We start from the raw sequence: 20,114 nt of genomic DNA, 5'->3' as shown, positions 1-20,114 counted from the left end.
AATCATATGCAGTAGTTTTCTATATTTACAAATTAGAATTCACAAACTTAGGATGAAAAAGAACCTGGAAAAAACCCACGTCAGGTGTGATTACTATTTAATGCTTTTCAATATCTGTTCAATTGACATATTTACAAGAAAATGTAAAAAAACCCAAAGAGATTCTATTTCCCTTTGTAAAGAGACACACTTTTAAAGACAAGATAAAATGTTAACCCTGAACACAAAACTTATTCTGAGCGAATACTGAAGTGTCTGAAGACCGCAGTGCCATGGAGATCATCTGTGCTTGTAAGGGCTACTGATTGTGCTGCATAAACCTGACCAGCTTTTTTGGCTATTTCATTTTGTTGTTTCTTTTTGTGGAGAAATTCATCCCTCCTTCCTCAGTTGTGTTTCAAATATGGCCTAATATTTTTTCTCCCTTCAAAGCTTGGCTTTAGTCATCCTAATGAGCTAACGATCTTTTCCTCTGGATATCCTTCAGCATTGTCTTAAAGATTCCCCACCTTTCTCCAAGTGGAGCCAATGGCTTGCTGCTCCCCACTTTTAAACAAACAAACAAAATGTCTTTCTCCCCCCTCCTTCCCACTTTCTTTAATGACATCTTCAGTCATTAATGAGTTAATAAAAATCTCAAAGTCATCTGGGAATAGATAAGGGGGAAGAAAGAAGAGTATTGTACACATAATGACAGGCTCCCTGCTGGCCCTAAGATGTCATGGGTCAGCCATGTCAAGAATGTGTGTGCCCAATCATCTCCTGATTTTTATCAGCAAGGCCTGAAGCAGAATCTGACACGGCCAGTTTGGGAGTTACAATGAATAAACAATGACTTCTTGGATTGTTGGCGGCTGTATGATAGAGTGAGAGGGTTTATATATACTAAAACATGATGACATTAGCAATCAATATACCAATTACTGGACAAGTTATTGGACGAAGAATGCACATGTCTTGAGCTTTGTGCACTTTGAGCATGCTACCAGCCACGGAGACCACAGAAATAACGTTATTTAACCCTTTCCAAACTAGATATGCTAATGCCTAACCATGCCTTAAAGTTTCTGAGAGCATGAGGTACAAGAACACCTGGTCTGATATAGCACAGTAAGCCTTTCAGATAGAAGGCATAAGCCTGACAAATTTATTTTTCATTATGACTTGAGGAAGAAAGAAATAGATTTTTTCAAGTGAGCAATTGATTCTAACAGATTTAAATTGTTCTCTATAAAATTTCACCCAAACACCCCCCAGCATATTACAGAAACTTCATCACTGAGAAGTTACAACATGTCTTTTATAGGTTGGTTAAGGAAATATCTCAACAGCTCTCACCTGCCTATTCTTCAGTGGAGAAAAGAAGATAAAATTCTAAACTACTTTTCTTATTCCTGTGTGACTGGAAACACATTTCTGCATCTGATCAATGATCAGTCTCTTACATTCTTTATTCAGCTCAAAATATTCAGTGTTTATGAGTTTGTTCTCAGTTATTCTGGAAGTGATTGTGAAGATTCAATGCCAGTGTTTTAATTGAAGCCAGAATATAATGGGATTATATAAACCACCTAATTTCAAAGTACAATTTAGAAAACAAGTACGGTGGAGATCAACGCAGCAGGCAGATCTATTGGATCTGTGGGCACAGCAGAAATGTTGTCTGAATTGAAGTTAAATGGTGTCAACTCTCCATTAAGATGGATAAGTCAATGATGTAATGTAAAGCTCATGGGTTTTGCCCTGAAAAGCATCGTTAAAATGATGTGGAAAGACAGGTTTTATGATGGTTCCCCATCCTTTTCTGTGTAGTCTCTGAATGACAACTTTTACTGCCATCTGGGAAGCAGCAGTGCCACATACCCTTTGACTTTTGCTCAGGTGGGAGCAAACAAGGCAGGGTGTAAATATAAGATTTAAGTTTGTCTGCCAGGGCATCAACCAACACAGTAGAAATAGTGCAAAAGTAGGGAGGAGAAGAGTTCAGACATCAGAGTGGCCCTGTGTAGGTGCTGTGTATCAGGGGCTGAATAAAATCCGAAGATACATCTCTTACAGATCATTTTTGTGATGTAAGGGCTAAAGTGTTACTCTAAATTACAATCAAATCTGCTCCTGTTTCTCAGAGCACTAAGCACTTCTCAGAGTTGTGTTGAATGGTGATGGCAGAGGGACCAGCCCCAGACAAAGGGGGAAAATAGATGAGACTGCATCTGGTTTTAACTGCAGTGCTTATGGAGTGTTCAGCTGGATCCTTTCAAATGGCTCTTCCCTTCCCATTGAGTAAGTTCTTGAAAAGTTTAAAAGTGAATTTGTCCAGCATGTGTGATATGAATAACGAAATGCTTTTAAATGTAAATGTTTCGTAAAATAACACCATTACCATACATTACAGTGAATACAGTTAAAAAAACAACTCAATAATCCCTCCTCTGTAATTTACAATTAACTTTTCGCCTCAAGGTAACAGCTACATTCACAAAAATAATGGTAATAGATTGACCTTGTTATGAATGGATAACAAGCTGGAAACAATATAGTTTGTCACAGAGCATTAACTGTTACTGTTGAAATTGTAAATAATGTGTATAGAACTTACAATGTAAATGGCTCCCCTTAAAAATATTAATTATGTCAATTAAACACTTGATGCATAATGGATTATTCTGAAACCTATTTAAGTCCATGTCAGACTGAGTACACCATTTTCTAAGATCCCATTCCCAGACTACCGGAAAATCTGTGGCTGTGCTTTGATTGCTCAAGGTGGACGAAGGAATATCACCCTAAATTAAGGATATATGGCTGTTTCTTTTATTTGGATTGCTTGCATGTTTTCTCACTGACTATATTTCATCAGCAGATTAGACTGTCTGCAGATACGAGGCTCTTCTGAGATGATTTTAGGCTGCTTTGGAGACTAATGAAAAGCAAACCTCATCCAACAGAGCTGGCCATCACTTCAGGATGTCCATGGGATACAGAGCACTCTGCTGGCTTTTATGCTAATTTGTAATCACTGGTGATGGGACGGGGGAATAAAGATCACTTCTGCTGGTTTCTCATACCAAAGTGATGTAACTCATCACTTACAAGCTGGTGGAAGCTGAGGGCTGATTTCCTTCTCCTTGTGTGTCCTTTGGAGCCCAGGCTGTGCTCATCCAGGAGGAGGGGATTGCTATCACATGGCTTTAGGGAGTGATCCAAAACTCATACATAACACATGGCATATTAAAAATTAGAGTTTTCTCCCATGCCTGAGGACCAGTAATTCATGAACAAGAGACTAAACCACATTTTTTGTGCTTCCCAGCCACAATTAGTGCTCCTCAGCTGTGGCTCAAGACTGGACTTAACAGCACAATACTTCAGTGTTCTGGCCAATTACCATGTGTAGACTGTTGCCTTATAAAGGAGGGATTCCCACTAGATTATCCACATAGAGAAAGTGATACTAAAATGACAAGCCACCAAGAGGTCAAATAACCAGTTGCCAGAAGTTAAAATAACTAGACTGTGGAGCAGCAATATCTGAGGAGCTGGCATGTGTCCCAGGACTGGTTGTCACACAAATGAAAGAAAAGACAGCTGGAATCTTTTTGGATTGACTGCGATATGGAAATAATATGTATAATGGAAATCTACCACTTTGGTTTTTCAACCAAATGCCTGAATTGGGAGTTGAGGAACTGATTCAGTAAAATATAAGGTCTCTTTATACCTCGTTTTTCCATGTGTGAGCTTCAACTACTTTGTTTAGCTTTATCCTTTGGGATCAAGGACTGTTCAGACAGCCTAAGCATAAAGAGTCTGATTACAGTGCTTCTGTAATCCAAGCTAATACATTACATCCTCTCTTGCCAAAAGGTGTGTTCTCCCATCTGGGCAGAAATAAAGGCACTGCACATGTATAACTGAGCAGGCACCTCTACCCCCACGATGGGGTCAAAATCCCAGCACGAGGCTGGGTAAGCAACACTCGGATTTCCCTCCTCCCACTGCTTTTCTCTGGGCAGCTCTTGTTTCACCTTCAGTTAAAGTTTAGCTCTTTGCTATACATTCAGTGCCATCTCTTTAAAGATGTACATCTGAATGGGCAAGAAAGTTAGGGATTAGCAATGGACAGAGGTCAAGTCCGTCAAGACTTTAAGCATGTTGCTGGTTGTAAAAAAGATTACATTACTGGCAGCCCTTTGCCAGATCAGTACATCGATGCTGAATGTTAATCCTTGCTGGGGACAAGATGGCTTGTAAATGTTACGGGAGAACATAGCTTTTCCTGTAGAAAACAGGCATTTATGGTTAAAACACAGATTGTTTTCTCATGCTTGTGTTTGCATTTCATGCCAATTCAACTCTTGCTAGCCATGAGCCTCGCTTCAGTACTTATATTTAATCACTTAAGATCTTTATTTGTATAGCTAAGGAGAGTATGGTTGAGTTCTTGAAGCACTGGGGAGCAGAAGAGCCAGAGCTCAGCCTCAGTCTTTGCCAGAATAAAACTCTAAAACTGGGCAAAGCCTGTGTGCTTGCTGTACCTTGGTTTTCTCAACTGTAAAATGGAGCTCCATTTAAAAAGGATCCTGTAAAATTATATTTATGACAGTCAGAAGTACAGTGTTTATTGGATTTATAAAGCAATCTACCTATTTTACTGTGGCTAACTACATATCTGTTACTAAGTAATGTCCTTTCCTACAGTCATAGAATCATTGAATGGTTTGAGTGGAAGGAACCTTCAAGATCATCTTGTTCCACCTCCTTTGCTGTGGACAGGGAACCTTCCACCAGGACAAGCAGGATCCACCACTAGGGATGGGGCATCCACAGCTGGACAGTTTTGGGTGAGCTCAAGTTTCCAGGTCAGATGTTTGCACAAAGACAGCCAAGGCATAAGCCAATACTGGATTTTAAAATAACAGAAAACTCAGTTGGCCCTAGGTTTATTCTGCTGTGGACTGAGACGACTGGGTCTCAGTCTGGGTGTAAGCAGCAGCAGCTATTAAATGTATGCAGGACAGTGGACATGACTGAGCATAGTCAAGAAAATGAATGTCGTACAGTAGGTCTCCAGCAGCTGACAATGATCATACAGCTATTGCAGTGACCAAACTCTAGTAAGTCCTTTGGCTGTCTCACCTGAAAGGGAAAGAAGCAGATTTGGGTGCAAACTACCCTCACACCTGTTTTTGGCATCTAGAGATCCTCAGTGTCTCTGTGCCTCAGTTTTTCATCCTATTTTGGGAGGTAATGAAACTCTATGCTAAGGCAAAATCAATAAAGCTTCACTTTAAAGGGTCTGATGAGGTCAAGAAAACACTAGTGCCCGATGCAAGTGAGTTCAACAGTAAAGGGGACCATTCAAGTTCCCAGGTAGATTTGATAACAGAGTTCATAAAATAAGAAAAGCAAATTCAATCTGGGGAAACCTGAGCTTCTAGGTTTCATGCCACGTACATTTAGTAGCTATAAAACTAGAATACTCTGGTGGAAGGGGATTCAACATTTTTTCTGGCAAGAAGTAAAAAATGATATGCAGCATACTAAGTATTAAATTGTGTTAGTTCAGTTTTGTTATGCAGATGGATTTTTTTCCTTCTCCTCTACTCTTTAAAATGTTTTGAATTAAAATAGCTTACTCAAGGTCACTGAAGGCATATGGTCCTGCTCAAAACTTTAAACAAAACATTAGTTTTTACAACCTTTTGTAATTTGGTATTGTATACAACATGGTTATAGACGGAGTTTCTGTAATCTTTGCAGTGGGTGACAGAAATATGAGAGCCAAATTTATAAGCCATTTAGTGAAGCATTTAATCAATTTCATGCATAGGAAATAACTCCGATTGCTTTGCTTTATCAATCTTGCTTTCTCAGAGACCTGCAGTCACCCCAACCTCAAAACACTCCAGTGCGTGTGGGGGGAACCATATGCAAAACTCTAATGCTGGACACAGTGTCAGGGACTTCTGAGGACTGATTATACTTGCCAGCATCAATAATCCCTCGTGAGGCTGTTCATATATATTTCAGAAGGAAGGCAGAAAGCCTAATATTTGTAGGAAATTGCAAGGCCTCTTTCTACAGAGTTTTTTCATTAAACACCCTTTGTCTGGAATGAGTCTTTGACACTGCGTGGAGTTATGCAGATTGAGCTTGCCTCTAATACTGAAGTGTTTGTGAATGTTGCCTTTAATCACTTAGAAACACTTAAGCACCCTCACATGTCCCTGTTTCCATAAACTATGACTAGCATATCATTTGACAAATTCAGAGACACTGCTTGAGATGGGACTGCTCACTGTGGCCACAGTAAGAGAGACAACACAAGGTCTACACTGTCTTGAAGCCCACATAAATGTCACACCCATGACTGTAACTGGATGCTTTATGAGAGACAATTGAAGGATTGAAAGAGTTCTTCTTCTTCTGGTCTTCAACCCATGGCTCTGCATGGACCACCTGACCATTGGCACTGGACAAGAAGTTGGGAACAACGCTCCTCACCCCTTCCACAGGGCAACTGGTGGAACTGGAAGTTCCTGAGCTCTGTTCTGTATCTGGGTGCGTCTGTACTCACAAGGAGATGGGACAGGTCTGGTCTACTGGTACATCCCAGCAAGAGTTACTACTCTTTCTACAGAAGGCAAAGGAAAACATTGTCCAAACTAACTTCATTCCCTTCTCCTGTATCTAAAATCCCTGCCTGGCGTAAGAGATAAGGCTTAAGAGACTGTTTCAGAGCACACTTTCTTCTCATGTACTACAACAGCTTGTACAATACCCTAAGCAGAGTACTACTCAGTGACTTTTTTTCCTCAGTGAAAAATTCCTGAAGGAGCAAAAAGCCAATCTCTCTGATAATCATCAGCTGCTCAACTATATTAAATTTAGACAAGGCTACAATAGTGCCAGAGTTGTCCCCTGCCCTCTAAAATTAGAAATGAAAGAATGGTGGGCATAGTGCTAAATATATAACTCATTTAAAAATAATGTGCTCTCAGGCTTTCGTAATGCTTGAAAAACTGATCATCATAAATCCCTAAAGATCTGTTTGCACAGCCAGCCTGCCTCCACCAGCCCCAAACATGTTTCAGTACTTTTCTGAACATCCACTTTTCTTCGTGGTATATAGGAAAAAAAGCAGAAAAGTTTTGCTGCAGTTAAATAATAGTCAAACAATACACCTCCTAGTTATCTTTGAGGACAGAGGCTTAACCTGGCTTCTGCTTTCTATGTAGAAGCAGAAAAATGCTCATAAGCACTAGTCCTGGAAGAGTTGATAGGAACCATCCATTTGAAATGATCACAAGTGTGAGTTTTAGCCCTTCAAGTTGCAGAAAAACCTCAACAATCCTCTACATAATAAAAAAAGATCCCCGACAGATTAAGAAACCTCATTGTTCTCCTTCTGTTTCTCAGCTCTAGCAAAACCTTGTGCTAACAATTTCAGTATCAATAAAATAAGTAAGGTGGATTAGGAACATTTTTTCATAGAAACAAGGGCATGGAAAACCTATATCTTTCCCAACTTCAGGCTTAGAACAACTTCTTCCTAGATAAATCCCTCTCCTTTCCTTTCCAACTCCCTTCTAACAGCACACAGGATCCCTCATGGGGAGGGGTTGCATTGAGGGGAGCAACCCTGGGGCTGCACTGAATTTATAGCAAGTGGGGACCTGGCTGCAAATGGGACCAAAGGAATTCTGAGACCTCACAGGACTTAGAAATCTCTGTCTCATTAGACAAGGGGTGTCTTGGAAAATTTAGGCTTTTATTTGCCAGCTGTTTCTCTTTTTGTTTATTTGAATTATCAGAGCAACACACTGTGAGCCTTTGAGAAGGACAGGAAAGGATGGGAAATATTTGTTTGGGAGTACTGAAAGTGCCAAAAAACCCACTCCTGTGCTAAGTGCAATTCCTCCTTGAGGTGGGAAGAGCAAGTCTTGTCTTTTTAAAAAGAGAAACCAAACTTAGCTGGAAAAATTAGAGATGGAGATTGTGTGTGAAGTTGGGGGCCGTGGTTAAAGGAGATAATGCTGCTTCACCACAAAATCTGGCTAAAAAGTAGTGATGTGGGGTTTTTCCTTCTACTTTAGCTACTCTACCCCCCCTCTGTGCTTATGGGACACTGCAGAGGGCTTAGGTCTGTGCTCATGGTCTCCTGTAGGGCTGTGAGAGGTGCCTGTGCCACGAGAACTGGGTCTGGACTTGATCTGCTGCAAATATAAATGCTTGTTAGGGAAGCAAACAGGTCATATTACACTATTCTTGTACCTTTAATAAATCAAGAAAGGTGTAAATGTGCTAGTCATGAACTTATTTCTCCCTTGGGCTACTTTCATGAGATGTTTCTTTCTCTTCCTTCCCGCCCTCATTCTACCTTTGCTCTTTTGAATGCCATCAGCTTATTGGAGGGGTTTGCTGAAAATAGAAATATTAAAAAGGCATGTTTTCTGTTTGCTCATCTGGAACATTCTGGGGAGGATAAACTCTTTGAATTCTTCACCCCATAAATTTGGGGATCCCTTTCTAGTTTTGCCTTGCAGAAATACTAAGGCAATAGAAGTATAAGTAAAAGTAACTGGAAGGTTTTTTTTTCCTACATAGATATACCTTTTGCAACCTTAATCACCATTTGATTTCCTTTCTTTTCTTTCTTTTTAGATAGCAACTTGGGTAAAAAATACTGTACTCTTCTGCTGAAGATCCTACCTGGAAAAGTTTATCACAGTATGAATGCAGGTTTTTGTGGGGAGAAAAATAGTATCAGAAATCAAGGTTAATTTTTTATTTTTTTATTTTTTAAAGGTACATAGTGATTAACAAGCAGGTGTCAATGGGCTGTTTGTGATGAAATTGGTGTTTTTGATAACCTTACTCTGAAAATTATCATTGTGCCACTATTGGGAACTATTTGCTACTCTGTAGAACTCTCTGAACTTGGTCTAGAACTGCTCAACGTTTACTAATGAAAGTAAATGAGAATTAGAGAAATGCTCTTACCTGCTCAGTCGCCAAAGGTGGTTTTCTTGAAGCAGAATAGGCACAATTTGAAAACCTCAATCAGGTTTTTTTACTATTTAAAAACCACAGTATTTTATGGATGTAATTTATAAGCAGAAAAGTAGAGGGCTATTCCCAATATTATCTTTATCTTCTAGACATAAATAACAAACAACTCCAGTAATCAAAATTTACTGCAATTGTAATAGGTTTTGGCATCGTTTATGTATCGCAGGGAATGTTAACATAATGTTGACTTTCAGGACTGAGGCCAATTTTTTTGGTTTTCCTCTCCCTCTTTTTTTTTTTTTTTTTTTAGGCTGGGTTCATTATATATATATATAAAACCCCCAGTGTATTTGTGACTTTTATGGCATTTGGGAGATTAATTCTCATAAATAACACTGTTTATATCTCCTAATCAGAAAGTTGAAATTATCTGTGACAATGTGAACACTAAAAAGTTGTATACTATGAAAATATTTCAATAATTAATGCATGCACTATCTAGAGCAATTGACAGTGAGGTCATAAACATAATGGGCCATCTGTGTTTGATTTGTATCCGAAAATGCTTAAAGGGAAAGGCAGGTAATTCAGGCTTCTCTTACAAATGTAAACAGGCAAGATTTTTCACCTTCTCAAAAGGTTGTTGAACCATTTCATTACTTTAAAGAAGAGGGGTAAAAAAGGTTTTTCCAGGCTGAAGCCTTTTAACATACTTGCATTTTGCTCCTATATTCTCTGACAAGCAGCGCACACCAGTGGGGCTTTTAGTTTTCTTTTAGAGTACACAGAGGGTTGTCATTCTCCTTTATTTACTTTATATTGTTTGCTCTATAAAAAAATGCCACTTCAGGCTCCTGAGCAATCCCACCAGCTCACTTTGCATTCTGGGACCTGGGTTTAAATAGTTTCCTTTGGACCTTTCCAAGTTCAAATCTGCGCTGGGTTGTTGAAAGACAGCAGAAGGTACACGCAGGGATCTGGCTCGTTGCGCCTTTATGACCCTTCTCTGGATTTGTCCCAGCTTGTCTCCTGAACCTTTTCTCCCTTGTGAAAGTCGAGGTTCAGGTTACCTGCATATCTGGGCTTGGATTTAATTTAGCTCTGATTTCTGTGCTGTAATGGGGGAGAAATGGATTGTCCTGCTATCGTCAGGAATAACTCTTTATCTCTGAACTTATATGCATTGGCATAAAGCCAATATCAAGCTGGAATGACTCAATAAATAAACAACCAAATACCCCTCTTGTTTTCACTGGCTGATCCGATGACAGTCGGGCTCCTGCTCTTGGCACTGACTGAGGCTCTACTGAAGGAAATGCCATTATCTTTCCTGTGCCAGGCAGAGATTAATACATTCTTAGAAATTGAATCCAGACAGGACTTCTAAATGATTTCATGTGACCTCCTGTATATCAGGGCTATTAAATACTACAAATTACCTATGATAAGACCAGAGATTGCAACCTATTTAAAACTCTGTACATTTTTTTTTTCCTTCTGCTCTGCCCTTTCTTGTTCCTCAAATATTAAGTGTAGTCACAGAGTGGGTCTAGCAAGGTAACACTAAAATCCAGAGAAACTGGCTGAAATGTATCTGGGTAATCCCCAGAACTCCCTTGCTGTCCCTGATAATCTGATCTGGGCCAATTTCCTCCTCAGATCTGAAACTGGTGATCGGTGTGATCCCGAGCATGAAAAGAACAGACACCAGCTACCACCTGTGAGATCTCTCCATTGACCCCACCCCCCCATTTTGATCATCTCTTCAACATCTCATATCTAGCAATGAAAAATCACAGTTGTAGCCAAGGGAAAAAATACTGGAATGAAGCAAGGCCAGAAGCTGAGTTGTATCACCAAGGTGTGAGAATTATTCTTGACATTGCAAGTACCTGTCTAAAGCTCAGAACTCTGAAGCATGAATATTTTTTTAATGTTGGACCACAAGGGTAATAAGAGGAGACAAAGTAAAGCCCCAGATTCACAGAGTGGCAAGAGAAAGACTCTGGTCTATGGATGTTGAACATATGCATTTCTCTCACCTGCATAAGCATCCGCCTTCTTTCCCCATATCCTCTCAAACAAGAGTGTGTAGAAATTGCTGGGTGTTCCAAGTCAGACCATGAAGAAGATAAATTCTGTGCTGTTTCAATTGAAGTGGATAAACACCCTTCACCTCTGTTTACCCATGTTTATCTTCAGCTGTACTGCTGTATCTACAGATTGAATAATTTCTTCTAAGAGTTACAGAAGAACCTCTTTTTTTTTTCCTTTTTAAAGAACAAATTTTGCCTTAAACACTTCAAGCCCACCAGTCTCAAAGTTTAGCAGTTTGCAGCACTGGGAAACTGCATCTTACTTCAAAGCTTGGTTTCTGTAACTTCTGTTTCCATTTTTGCATCTTGTCATGTTGTTGGCAGCGAGGTCAAATGCCCCATGTTATCCAATATTCTCCCTGTGTACAGGTCCCACTGCTTAGAAATCAAGTCCTCTTCCTTCTTTTTGTTAAACTGAAGGATCTGAGTCAATATGTTGCACAGAACCGCTTGTTTCTAGCACCTAGATTATTTTATTCTCCTATGGTCTTACTTTAGTATGTCTCCCTTTTGAAAGTAGAGTTGGACCCAGCTATCTAATGGTTCATATTACCAGTTGTTTTTGTCAGAACAAGACAGTTGCCTTGTTTCTACTTGAATCTCACTTTTTTTTCATTCTAGCTCTGGACTCCAGAGAGTTTTGGCCTTGTTATGCTGTAGCACTGAGTAGAGGTGGAGATTAAATGCTTCAGGTTCAACTGTTTTGAGACAGTTTTCTGCTCTGTAAAAGTAGCCTTGTTCCCTGATTTTTACTGTATTTACCTACATTGCAGTAAATACAGAATTGCTCTATATCAGAATCTCATCCTTTACCACCACTTGCTAAAATAATAATTCTTCCTGTCATCTGGAGGTTTTATTAGCACGATTTTATGTACTTTGTGAAAATTTCATAATAGAGTTCATGATACTGTAAACCGCAAGTTGTGTCAAACCAAAGTAAAACCTGACCCAGCCACAGTCTGTGACAGATGCTTAGGGGAAGATTTTTAGAAGGAGAACTCTGTGCCTTCCTGATTTCATAATCAGCAGTTAAAAGACAGCCAAAACCTGATGTTTAATATTACTCAGGGAAGTTTCATGTTTTTTAAAATCCATATATACTTTTGTTCTCTTTAGTATTTTTGGAAATGAGTTCCACCATTTAATTCACAGTGAGGAGAAAAATACATAGCAGGTGCCCTACACTGTATTATGAAAAAGAGTGAATAATCATTCCCTACTTATCCTCTCTACTCCAGTTTTTATAGGTCAGGTATTGTGTCCTCTCTTTCTTTTTCAGGTATTCTATACTTAAAAAAGGCAGGAAGGTGTTATAATTTTCTGCACCTATTTTGAGTCAGAATGACCAGAGCTACCACGGTTTTATACATGGCATGAGGATATTTTCTTCATTTTCATTCTCTGCTCATATTCTTGTATCTTATTTTCCCTTTTGTGGGGCTCTAAATTGATGCTTTACAGTGAATTATTCACAATCACTGAGATCTTTTTGGCATAGATGCATCTACAGCCTGTGTGTGTGTGTCTGCATTGCACTTGTATTACTCTCCACCCCATGACACTGAATTTATCCTGTTTTTCTAATACTCTGGCACTTAGGACAGTGAGCTTTTTTAGCTTGGATAGTGTTGGATAATTCTTTATCATTTATCCATATATGACCAGCATAGTTGATGACATAGACTCATGGGAGGACCCTGCTCAATAACTGCCCCTAGTTTGAAAACTGGGTAATTTTTCTTGTAACCATCTCATCTTATAACAGCTCGGTTTAAGCCATTTTGCTGTGAAACCTCCTCAAAGCCTTTCTAAATATCTGTTTGCCCTTGCTGGAGTGAAATTACTGATTCCTTCAATAGAACTTTATTAAAAAGGCTTTGTGCAGAGCAAGGAAAGATTCTGAATATCACTTGGCATTAAAAACTGTGGTGGTTTTGCTTGGTTAAATTTAAGATAATTTCAAAAGGAGAATATGTTTTTCTACATAGGACTGTGATCTGGCATTTGGGATATACAGGTTGTACCCTTTCTCTGCCAAAAATCTGTCTTACTGAGCAAGTTGTTTTGTCTTCGTGCAGTGCAGTTGCTCAGAGGGGCAATCATTACTTATTTCTTCCTCCTCCTCTATTTAGCTTCTAAGCTTTTGAAGGGACAGCATATTTATATCTCGAATTTTCTTCAAAACATTTTGTTTGGTAACTCTGGATGATGTCATAAGCCAAGCTGATAATGCTTTTGTTAAGGTCAAATAGTCTGATAAAGGCATTAAGTCACTGTTTTTAATCAAGCTCCATTTCACTCTTTCAATTAATATATATTTTTTTAATTTTGGTGATACATTTTCTCAATGGGAATATTTGATAATCAACCAGCATGCCGAAATAAAACATTCTGTGTTATTTCAAGCAAAATTAATTTGCATTTATTCTGCTGTTTTAAAGAAGCTGGTTGGACTCTAGCAGTAATAATATCAGCAAAAAAAAAAAAAAAAGCTGGATGCTTTTTTCATGAGATTTTACTTAGGTCTGATAATTAAGAAGTGGGAAGAGGACAAAAAAATCACGGTGCCTCTGCACTGAAGATGTTGTGCCTTAAGAGTCTGAGTAATAACTGTTGGGTCAGCGACCATAAACCAGTCCTATAAATGCAGAATATAAGATCTGAAGGGGGGCATTTCCTCACAACGATTATGCCACCAGCTAATGGTAATATCCAGGGGGTCACTCGTCCTTCCTCCCTCCCCATTTAAAGTGACACCATCCCTGTTTTCACTCTGCATCTATCATAAAGACACATTGATTTCCTTTTGGAGGAAAACACATATTTCTTCCCTCCTGCTAAGAAGATAAATCTGACAGATTTTAATCAAATGTAGTTGTTCACAACTACAGAAATGTTTCCATTGTCACAGATGAAAACCTTTTTTTTTTTTCCTTTCCTTTATTTTTTTTTTTTTTGGAAAAAGGAGGGGTTGGTTCTGGAAGTCAAGTTTATTTGGAGAGTGCACCTGTGCTAAAAATCTTACTATATGCACCAGCAGTTAACATTTGGGAATGCCCTATGGGCAGGTTTAACTTTACTGCCCTCCAACATAATGCCTGTCTTGTAGTGGTAACCATGAATACTGCGACAGTTAAGGGTCTGTCAGTGGTTCTGTCATAAACTCCCCTGTTTCCAGGGTTTTTATAACTCAGTCATAAAAACTCTCTCCAAGCTAAAGCTTAGCTTACCAAGGCAAACCTGATTCTGATCTTGGAAAGGCAGATGATACATATCCCTCTGTCTCTCCTGAAATTAGCTATGATCCCCAAGGAAGGGCTCTCACAAACCATGGGTGCCATACATGTCCAGCAGTATATGATAGATGAAGGGAGAATTGTGTCTCAGAAAGGCTTTCATCCTCTTCAAATGGCAAATAAATTGGCCTTTTTGCTTTGAAGCAAGAGAAGTCAAACAACACAGTGCTTTCCAATTTAAATAGTATTTTTGCTTTAACCTTTTATTTCTTAAAGTAACTTCAGGAGTTCATTATTGCTTAGCCTGGGACGTAGGAAAATATCTGATAGGATTTAGAAATGTAGAAAATAATTCACTATTTAAGTATTAGTCTGGATTTAAATCAGTGGGAATGAATGTAGAAGTGGAAATCCTGAAGAAAATGATCCCTCAAATCTGAGTAGAGCCAATGTTCAGACCAACATAGAAACCATGGCTATTGTGACTCTGGAAGAAAGGGAGTGGTGTTAAAAACGTAAAATTACAATTTGAATTTCTGCTAATTTGTCTGTAGACTTAACCCATCTTGTAGGTAAGGCTGGCTGCAACGAGCTCTAGAAGTAGAGAAAATGTTGGTGCATAATAATATTCTGTAGTGGCTGCTAGGGTAGATTTGTAAATAGGTTATTTATTCCTCAGTAAAATTAGAATGTGATAGATGGATGCTAGCTGTACTATAGTTCTGATGCTATGTTAATGCCCACTAATTAAAAAAAGTGCTGCAAAATTTTGGATACTGGATATATTTGGGTTGTGGGTTTTTCTTTTCTTTTGGCAGCAGGAAGAAGTGTTAAACTCTGCCAGGATATCCACAGGCTTTCCATTCTATGCTGGTAGTTATCTCCTGATGCTTGAGGTGTTCCAGTCCTCTATCCCATTCCCGAGCGCCCAAAACCTGAACACTCACTAAATCTTTTTAATTTGAACCTCCATTTACATCTGATCAATGATGAAGAGAAAATCAAGGAAATACCTTGAATGTGACTATTTAGATCAAAGAACAGCGGGCCAGTGCTGAGTCCTGCTGAAGTGTTTGGCCAATATTGGCTAATAATTGCCTAATAAAGCTCCATCCATGATCATTTTAAGCCTGTGCTCTATAATTTTAAGACATTTAGAGGTTCTTCAACATTCTGAATTTGGTGCAACAAGTCTTTCCACTCCTGAGTCTGATTTCAGCCACTGTCTCCAGCTGGGTAGTAGCCAGTGGGCTCAATGGCTGAGTTTGATGGGGGCAAGAGTTGCATTAGGCAACTGTTACAAGAGCTGGCACCTTCACATGCTTATTCCTAGTGCCAGCTTTTATCTCCAGTATTTGACATTTTTGCTATATTAGAATTTGGGCTCCCAGGAGCAGGAAGATAATGACTCAAATCGTCGCCTCTCCTACAATGTTGTTATTTCTGGGTGCCATAAGAGGCGTGTGGTGTCTAGGAAGGAGGGAAGTTTTACATCAGATATTAGGAAGAAATTCTTTACTGTGAGGGTGGTGAGGCCCTGGCACAGGTTGCCCAGAGAGGCTGTGGACTCCCCATACCTAGAGGTGTTCAAAACCATGCTGGATGAGGCTCTGAGTAAACTGGTCTAGTGGAAGGTGCCCCTGTCCATGGTAGGGGGTTGGAATGAGATGAGCTTTAAGGTCCCTTCCAACTTAAAATATTCCAGGATGATTCCATTGCTACTCCCATGCCAAAGTGAAGAATATTTTCTTTGCCCCATCCTTTGGTTGTCATTTTGGTGAAGTCCATTTGGCTTGACCAGGGGAATAATGTGGGCCATGACATGAGCTGGGAGAGGGGGAGAACAATGATTCAAAGTGTGGTTTGGTTCCTGTTCCTCCCCTGTTCTGCTCCTGGGACAGTCAGTCTGCTTGGTGCCTCTGACTGCCTCACACTCCAACCCAGGGGGGCAAAGGAGAGCAGGAAAATGCCAACCCACCTCTTCCAAAGAGCAGTTTATAACAGTCTAAGGAAAAACTATGGAAAATGAAAACAAATTAAGTAGGAAGGGGAAAAGCGCCTTTTATTCGCTATTTTAGGCTGATAATGGAACATTGATTTAAACCAGGATCCTTTTTGGAAATGAGTCAGAAGTAAGTCCTGGATAAAGCCATTCTTATTTTTAAAGACTATTTCTGCTTCTGTGTTGTGGGGAACCTTCATGGCTCCTATTCCAAATCAGATCATTCAAGCCTTACTCTTGCTTAGATCTAAGCCGACAAGACGATATTTTGGTGACCAAGATTTCCTCTAACATTTCTGCCTTTATGAATATTCTCTCTTCAAGATATCAAGGAAGTTTCTCCTTTTAAGGAGTCTGGTCTCCCAGTGATCTTGGGGTGGATTTGCACATTTAAGTCCCATCAAATGCTAATAGGAATTCCTTGGTCAAATCCTCCGCCCTGTCCCTCTTCATGCCTCAGTGGGAGAAAAGAACCATTAGTGTGTTTAAAAGTAAATTTCAAGGTTTCCTTTTTGTGTGTTCCAATGGCTGAGGTTTATTCCTCTCGTCCTTTTTATTTTATTGTGAGGCACCTTGAGTTATTTGCATGATAAGACACCCTGTAAATGGATTATATTGTAATGCATTGTGTAGGTTTAATGCTGACAACAGCTTGGTTTGGAAGTAAGATAGCAACTTAGATTTTTAGTTTCTGATGTGCCATGCAGAGAAATGCCTTTTGAGAAGCATGAGGCGAAGCAGGAGGGATGAGGAGGAGGCAGCCAGAGTTAAGTTGTATGAATAACACGAGGGAAGGCTGGCGTTAAAGAAGAGCTGAATACATTAACTTCTCAGTCTCCAAACTGGAGAGAATCCACAGCACAAATGCGAGTGGCTCCCCCTTCTCTCCTCTAACATTTAATGTGTTTTTCCCCTTCATTTTTTTCCAAGGATAGCAAAAGGATGGCAATGTTTTTTGCTAACAACCTTTTACATGTGATTGGTGTACCTTTGCAGTCACAGCGCCTAGAAGGTTATGTCATTATATACTACCTACTTATAAGCTGAAGTTGGTCCCCTGGAGAAGCCCTATATTTCAGAAAAAGTAGTGAAATGAGCAAAAAGTCTGTTTTTGAGAGGAAGTAGGTTGCCCTTAACTCTCACTGGACCATGTAATGGGTGCTGGTGCAGGACGTTTGGTAGTCTGAGAATAAGGCATGGAAAACATACATTTCCCTGGAATAGCATGTTTAAATCCTGCAGAAAGAGCTTGGCTTTTCCTCACAAGGTAAATATGCAGCTTTCATTGAGTGGGTCTTTTAGATAACACCATAAAACCATAAACTTGGTGTGGAGACTAAAATGCTTGCCATCTCTGCTGAAGTCCTGTACATGGCTGCATTTCTTGTTGCGTGCTTGAGATACTCTGTGCAAGTGGCAGAAATATTCCTCTTTCTCCCTTTCATTTGCAATAATAAAACTTTCAAGCTTTTTAAACTTTTGTTCCATACAACTCGAAGCTTGAATAAAACAGCCATTAAACCAAAGGTGATGACTGTCTCACTTGTATTTTGTTGGCTGAATTCTTTGTGATACCCAGTACCCTTGTGCTGGTTTAAAGATCTCAGGCATCTCTTCGGCTTTTGGGTTGCACATGGTATCATTTCACACTAATAGAACTATTCACATATTAAATTGCAGTTTGATAGGTAATGGTAAATATTTTAACTAACTGTTTATTACCTATAGTGGTTGAAGCTGAGCAGTCATGCAAAATTTATGCATCACTTAAATTAAAATGAAATGCTGCTTGGAATCACTTTAGGTTTCATTTTTTAGCTTGAAGTAGTCATGAATAACATTTTGAAAAGCACTTTGATCATTGCACTCTTAAAAAAACAACAGAGCAGAGAAGGGAATATCTTTTGGGAAGAAGCCTTTGAAATCATAAAGTGTAACTAAACTTAGTCAGCATACTGTGACCTGTCAGGAAAGAGCTGATCCTATTAAAGCTCCACTGCATGCAGCCAAAATACTTTAAAGAGAATTCTGTAGATTTCTGTGTTTCCTGACGTCAGCGCGGCACAGAGGGAAGATTGGCTGCTTGTGGGTTTCTTTTCTTTATTATTTTAAGAGAAAAAGGACTGCTTAGAAGTGCCACCAAAGCCTTCCTGATTTATGCCACTGTATTGGTGACGATGCAGTTTCTGGGACACACTGTCACTTGATTCAGCTTTCTGAATCTGTGACTGAAAAAAGGCAGATTTTGATTTACCAACCCATTCTCTTCAATTAAAATATATAGAGCTGTTTGTCTTCCCTGCAGTTTGGATAGACTCCATGGTTATGAGGGAAGAATCGGGCACTAACCTTCCCTTATGGATGAGTAGTGTGTAAATCTGGATTAATTCCAGCAATCTGAGGGAAGTAATGTAAGAATATGTCTCACTTCAGTGCATGGTCTTTATGCCATTGCTCTCCTACACTGATAAAGAGATGCTGTACAGTTGTATATCCAACAGCAGGCTCAGGGCAAGAAACTTTTAATATTAGTTTAAATTAAAACAACTGGTGCTTTGAAGAGAGGAAGAGGTTCTTTGTGAAGTGCAAATAAATTCTCCATCTCTCTCTGTGAAGACGTCACTAACAACTCATTTAAAATCTTTTCATAAAAAGAGCGTTTGTGTTCTAACAAGGAGTTTTGCAATCTGGAACAAAATGTTACTGATTGGGGAATTTGGATCTCAGCTGCTCCTGAATGACTCCAGATTGAATTCCATGCATGTCAGTGCTATTATTCCAGACTTGCATAAGGGCAATAGAACATTTGTTAGAGAAATCAATGTTACTGAATTATTATTTGATTAAAAAAGTAAAGTAGAACCTTCTGTTGTCCCCAGAAGCAGTAATTTGATGGCCTTTTGCAGATGAAAATGTCTGATGAAAAATAGGTGAAAACAAAGCTGTGCAACTGGTATTGCATTCCATAAAAATATGTCATGTGCAGTGCCCTTTCCTTTTGTGGGTTCACCTGTTTTTGTGGCTTCTGCTCTATGCTGGGTGAGAGCATTGGATCTGAGACACCTTAGGATGCAGTAAAATATTGTAAAATAAATCAGCCAGCCTTTGAAATCTGAAAGAAATTTTACTTTGTATACAGGGATACAAAGGCTGATAGAACACTACTGTTATCTGAAAGAAAAACAGAGCGATCAAAACTGGTAATAATTCTTCCATTAAGTGACAGATAAAACTTTAATTAAGACAGCCTTCTCGAAGCTCACGATGCTTCATGTGTGACTAATTCTGACTGGCAAAAATATTAATTTTAACAAACATTAATTAGCAAAGTTCTTGTCTGTGGCTGAGAAGACAGTTGTTGCATGCAAGTGGACGTGCATGGGTACGTCCAGTATTTAATCCAAGGCTGTTTGATGTCTAAGCAATGTGTCTAAAGATATGCACACATGAATTTATTTGTACAACAGGATACAATTAGCATAGATAAATACCAAAAAGCCAGTGGTCAGCGCTGGCTGTTTGCACATGGGGCTGCATCAGTGCTTTCCTGTGGTTCATCAGGTGGGCACTGATTTGGGATTTCTTTATTTTCATGTGCCTAAGCTGGGATAAACTGGGTGAACTCTTCTGAGACCTCAGCAGGAGTACTGCATCTGGCTCTGGGACGCCCAGCATATGAAGGGTGTGGACGTGTTGGAGCGAGCCCGGAGTAGTCCGCGAAGATGATCCAAGATTTGGAACAGCTCTACTATGGAGACAGGC

The 20,114-nt window shown here is 39.4% G+C and overlaps 1 long non-coding RNA gene across 2 annotated transcripts in view; it reads left to right on the top strand.

Moving 5' to 3' along the window:
* Window positions 1-9,054, top strand: part of LOC113969999 — a 30,884-nt gene extending 21,830 nt beyond the window's left edge. Inside the window, exons 5-7 of one of the 2 annotated variants that reach the window (XR_003535005.1) lie at window positions 2,127-2,283; window positions 4,702-5,247; window positions 8,668-9,054. This is a non-coding gene — a long non-coding RNA (uncharacterized LOC113969999). The remainder of the gene's footprint in view (window positions 1-2,126; window positions 2,284-4,701; window positions 5,248-8,667) is intronic. The other variant, XR_003535007.1, reaches the window with a different exon arrangement.
* The last annotated feature ends 11,060 nt before the right edge of the window (window positions 9,055-20,114 follow it).

Source organism: Neopelma chrysocephalum, unplaced genomic scaffold (assembly GCF_003984885.1).
Source record: "Neopelma chrysocephalum unplaced genomic scaffold, ASM398488v2 Primary Assembly neopelma1_75, whole genome shotgun sequence".
Classification (NCBI taxonomy): Eukaryota; Metazoa; Chordata; class Aves; order Passeriformes; family Pipridae; genus Neopelma; species Neopelma chrysocephalum.
Note: the sequence above shows the minus strand (reverse complement) of the source record. Positions and strands in the feature narration are given on the sequence as shown.